Source organism: Microtus ochrogaster, unplaced genomic scaffold (assembly GCF_000317375.1).
Source record: "Microtus ochrogaster isolate Prairie Vole_2 unplaced genomic scaffold, MicOch1.0 UNK36, whole genome shotgun sequence".
Classification (NCBI taxonomy): Eukaryota; Metazoa; Chordata; class Mammalia; order Rodentia; family Cricetidae; genus Microtus; species Microtus ochrogaster.
This window is the reverse complement of record NW_004949134.1, coordinates 31,524-37,217: the sequence shown is the minus strand read 5'-3', so window position 1 is coordinate 37,217 and position 5,694 is coordinate 31,524. Positions and strand designations below refer to the sequence as shown.

Sequence of the window (5,694 nt, the reverse complement as noted above, 5' to 3'; positions counted from 1 at the left end):
TCTATAGACTAGCTTAGGCTCAGACTCACAGAGATCCACGCCCCTCTGCCTCTCAAGTGCTATAACTAAAGGTATGCACCACCACTTCTCAGTTCACAATATTTTATTAAGTATTGATCTGTTCTTAATATTCTTTCAATAGATCAACATTTAAAACCTATTATTAAATTTTAATTTAAAAAAATGTTTTCCTATCGAAAAGCTTTTGCTGTTTGGATTGACAAACATATATTTAATCATAAAAAGTACTCTGTTCAGAGAGTAACTGTCAGTTAAAATATGCCTAATAAAGTGAATAGTTGTTGTAAAACTTGCAATACTGGGCAAATATTTCTACAACGAGAGCTACCTCAAAAGCTTCAGCCATGCTTCTGGCTGGAAATTTGAGGGATGGGAAACAGATCCTGAAGGGGGCATGATGAGACTTCCACTTTGGGTACTGAGGAGAGTGAATTGATGAAAGTGGTTTAAAATCAGTAGAAGAGAAGATGTCATGCAGAAGTCATGGAGTTGAGCCAGCAGACAGTGTTTTTGGTGCATCTCATCTCTGCCTACAGGGTCACTGCAAGCACCCTAATAGGCTTTAAGGGACATGACCCCAGGTCTGCAAGGTTGAATTCCTGTTCAAAGCAAAGATCAATCTGAGAGAGACTCTGTGGATTGAAAGGAATTTTCTCCTAAGAGAAAGTGTGGTCTCAGAACCCTGACCCTGCTGTCAGGACCAAGAAACATAAGCCTTGAGAACCATGTGAGAGTTTGCCCAGATCGTCTCCTCTGAGACTCAGAAAGGTGTGGATTCCTACGGAGACTGGACCTGAACCTGAGGCATTACTTGGCTGTGGAAAAGAGTGGGACACAGCACTCTGAGATCCAGGACAAAGCTGTCAACCTGTGTAGTAAATCTAGACTTTTACTTGAAGGATTGAGGCAAGGGAGGGTTATGTGTGTAGCTGGAAGACTTGGATGCATACGGGGCAGGAGCTCGAGCTTCACTCTACCTAGGTGAGACTTGCTAGACAGAAGTTGGGCCCCTGTGTCCTTTATTACACTCCTAAACCCATGAGGGTGGGAGTGGGATGGAGTTCCTGGACAGCAGAGGAGTGTGGCTGAAAGCTGAGAATTAAGCTCTAAATAGAAGAAGACTTGCATGCATCCTGGGGCAGGACATGTAAAATGGGGGAGAGGAGGAGGAGGGTTCAGGTAGCATACGGTGGAAATGGAAGCATGGCGGATTGGATGGAGCATGAGTTAAAGGGGGCCTCCAGAGGGTCTGGTTTTAAGGTCTCCACGAAATAGCCCAAGACAAGTGTAGGCAGTGGGAAGGCTTAGTGTCTTAGGGAAATAAGGAGGAGGGGAGGAGCTGGGTCTTAGTGCCCCTGGCAAGGAAGCCTCTTCTGCTGCTCAAGCCTCACTGCTGGCAAGTTCTGAGACAGGTCTGAAGTCATGGTAAGTACTCTGAATGTGTACCATGGGGAAATTATGTCTGGAATAATCACAGGAGCTGTGCTAGCTCTCACTCAGGCTTGCCCTGGGAAAATATGAGGCGTCTTGTAGCTTTGTATGTGTCTGGGACGAAATGGGGACTTCCTCTCTTAGAAGGTAACTCTTATTCTGAAAATGGTGGCTTCGTAGGTCACAATTAAAGGCAGTCTTTGACTTCTAAATGGTAAGGCAAGAACCTTGAATTCAATTCTCATCCACCATAAGCTGTTCTGGCCCTGGGCTCTTAAAGTGCCCTGTGGCGGAGTACAGAAGCAATGGAAATCTATTGGACTTCATCACCAAGAAAATTGGTAGTTAGTGTTCACTGGAATGAAGAACCAACTCCTGTAACCTCTGTACTTATTCTTTTTTTTTTCACCTTATAGACAGGGATTCTCTGTAGCTTTGGAGGCTGTCCTGGGTCTAGCTCTTGTAGACCACTTTGGCCTCTAACACACAGAGATCTGCCTGTACCTGCCACCCAATTGCTAAGATGAAATGCCTGCTACATTACCGCTTGGCTCTCTATTTAAACTTAAATGCCTGAGGTAGTGCTTAAACCCTTGTCTCAAAAAAAACACGCGAAAGGCACGGGCTTGGTCCTTCCAAACATGGGAAGTAGGAGGTCTCAAGGAGCCAAAAGAAAGAGATTCATTGAGGTTTAAGATAGCTACGCCCATCTCAGGGTGTTCATAGGAAGTGTCATTGGCAGAAGATACTCAGAGGCTTTGGTTAGCCACCCCCATCCCGTGGAAGTCAGAGAAAAGCCTAACTCTTGTAGTCACTCCGATCCTTTGGGAGTCAGAGGAAAGTCTAACTGTGGTAGCCACTTATATCCCATGGGTATCAGAAGAAAGAGTAACTGGTAACCATTCCCATCCAGTGTGATTGAGAGGAAAGTCTGTCTCTGGTAGCCACTCCCATCCCATAGGAGTCAGAGGAACTCCTAACTAGGCTAGGAATACCCACCCTTGGTACTCAGGGGGAAGCCTAACTTGGGTGAGCAAGCCCATCCCCTAGGAGTCAGAGGAATCCTAACCTATGCAGTCATGCCTAGTGTATGGCAGTCATAAGGAACACTCTGCCAGAGATAACTAGAGGCTTTTTTTCTTTTGTTTTTTGAGATAGGTTTTCTCTGTTGCTATGAAGCCCCTCCTGGAACTAACTCTGTTTTCCAAGCAGGATTGCCACAGGCAGGGATCCATGTGCCTTGCCTCCAGAGAGCTCAGAGGGAACAAAGGGTGCACGCACCCAGCTGTCTGGATGCTTTTTTGTTTATTTTTGGTTCTTTCGAAACAAGGTTTCTCTGGTTAGCAGTCCTAGCTGTCCTTGAACTAGCTATTGTAGAGCAGGCTGACCTCGAACTCACAGAGATCCACCTCCCTTTTATATTCTCTCAAACTAAATTAAAAATCAGAAGTGAAGCCCAGCAGTGATGGCACAAATTCCAGCATTTGGGAGTTAGCGGCAAAGGGATCTCTGTGAGTTTGAAGCCAGCCTGGTTCTACAAAGCATGTTCCAGGTTCCAGGAGTACTAGCGCTATTACATGGAGAAACCCTGTCTTTTTTTTTTTAAAAAAAAAGAAAACATCAGAAATGGAAGGATAGACAGAGAGCACAGTGGGTGTATAGTGTTTGCTTAGCATTCGTGAAACCCTAGGTAAAGTGGCAAAGAGGGCAAAAGCAGACGTTATTAAATATAAATAGCATTGAAGAGTTAAAGCCTCCTGCAATACTCTCCTGTACTGTTAGGAAGAAGTAAGAGGATAATGGGAAATTGACCAGGATGAGCAGAAAAGAAAGAGAGGAAATACAGCAGTGGTTGAGGGAAGCGGGGAACATTATGATACGAGGTGTGCATGTCAGGAACTTTATAGCAGTTCCCATAACTTCACCAAATGAGTACGGACAAAGAAACAGGGTCAGCTTCAAATGTCTGAGCAGGATACTAACATTCTGGCTGAAGGAAAACTGAAAGCAAACACATAGCACAGGGATATTTAAAATGTCCTGAATTAGCAGCTGGAAGTGTGACAGCCCTCTGTGCTCCTCTGAGCCTGTTCTCTGAGAAGGGACAGCCTTGGTCTCCTGTAGGCCCACTTTAGCCTTGGTCTCCAGTACCTAACATCAGTGAAGATATATGGAGGTGAGGGAATCACTTCCAAAATAATGGGACCACTGCAAGTCAGGCTCTATAGTGTGACTTGTACATGTACACCTGTCGTAACTAGCCACAGGCTCTGTTCCCAGGGCATTGTGAGCACAAGAGGGCAAAGGTTAGCCTGGTGAGATTCAGCATCTCCATCACATCTTCTGTATGTGTTTTCTCCCAGTGTGTATCATGCTTTCTTGACTTTTTCTTTATTTAAAGTGAGGGTTTTTTTTTTGTATTTACACTGGTTTCCTCAGAATTCACAATGTAGCCCAGGATGACTTTTAACTTATTGAAGTCCTCCTGCCTGTCACTCCGAAATGCAGTGATTCTTTTTGTTTTTTACTTTTTATTGAATTTGTGTGTACTGTATTAAAACATTTCCTGTCTTCTCTCTCCATCCCCAATCATTCCTCTCCATGTAGAAGGAGCTGCGGGATCCATTCCTGCAACCAGGCTCCCGGCTGCCTGGCTAGCTTATGCCCCAAAATAACAACACACAAACTGTATTCATTTAAACACTGCTTGGACCATTAGCTCTAGCACTTACTGGCTAATTCTCATATCCCGATCAACCCATCTCTAACAATCTGTGTAGCACCAGTCTTACTGGGAAAAATTCAGCATGTCTGACCTGGTGGCTTGCTTCATCGCATCTGCCCTGGAGAGAGGCATGGCATCTTACCCCACTTCCTCTTCCTCCCAGCATTCTGTTCTGTTTAACCAACTATGTTCTAACCTATGAGGCTAAGCAGTTTCTTTATTAATTAACAAATGACTTTCCCATATCATCTCCATGTCGCCTCAAATCCACAGCCCATTTTACAATAATTACTGTTACATATGTGACAATATATAAATACATGTATGTATTTTATATATTGATTTATGTAACAGTAGTATCAATAGTATAAGTAATAAATATAATAAACATATGTATTTATTATATAAAGGCATAAATACAGCCTAATAGGTCCATTTAGTGTTGCTTATATGTGTATGGTTTTAGGACTGAGCTATTATGCCTACAGAAGACTAAATCTACCTCTTGTAACAGCCACTTTCTACAGTACTTCATCTAAGGGTACAGACATGTGAGACTTCACCATTCCGGTTATGTGAATTGGTGTTGTCATTCAAGTTTAAGTCTCCTTTGGGCTTCCTTACTCCTGGGTTCTGTGAAACATTATAGCAGCCTAGTACTAGATGTGAGTAGAATTGAGAGTGTTCAAACACCAGAGAAAGGCAGCCATCCTTTACCTCACAGTATATATAAGGTGACCAGAGGTGAGGAATACAGGGAGTGCTGAGAACACTGATGTCATTATGATGTGTGAGACAAGAAGGGGAAAGAATTGCTGAAAGCCTCAGTGTTCTCAACATGCTCAAAGTGCTCATAGCACGTTATTTTCCTGATTCAGGTTTCTCAGTTCCCTGTTCTACTACCAAGACTCTGTCCTGCTGTCCCTGACGCCAGGCATCATGCCAAGGGGACAGAAGAGTAAGGCCCGTGCTCGTGAGAAATGGCACTAGGGGCTCAAGGATGCTCAAGCAAAGGAGGCAGAGAAAGCAGAGTCACATGCTGGTTCTGATCAAGCTTCAGGAGATGCTAAGCCAAGCACTTCTACTGCTGACTTCCCACAGCAGTCTGAAAGCTCAGCACCCAGCAACACTGCCAGCCAGGGAGGGAGCCATGGAAGGTCTGAAAATGGTGACCAGGGCCAAGGGGATGGAAATGAGCATCTCCCCGGGGCTCTACTCTCCACTAGAAGCATGCAGATGGATCTTATGACAAGGAAGATGGGAATGCTGATGGAGTACATGCTCCTCAAATACAAAATGCAGCAGCCCATGAGGAGGGGAGAGATGCTCAAAGTTATCCATAAAAGGTTCAAAGAGATGCTCAAAGTTATCCATAAAAGGTTCAAAGAGGGGCTGGAGAGATGGCTCAGTGGTTAATAGCATTGCATGCTCTTCCAAAGGTCCTGAGTTCAATTCCCAGCAACCACATGGTGGCTCACAACCATCTGTAAAGAGGTCTGGCGCCCTCTTCTGGCCTT

The 5,694-nt window shown here is 44.5% G+C and overlaps 1 pseudogene; it reads left to right on the top strand.

The window, feature by feature from the left end:
- Window positions 1–1,576: 1,576 nt before the first annotated feature.
- LOC101983117 overlaps window positions 1,577–5,694 on the top strand; it is a 4,813-nt pseudogene continuing 695 nt past the window's right edge.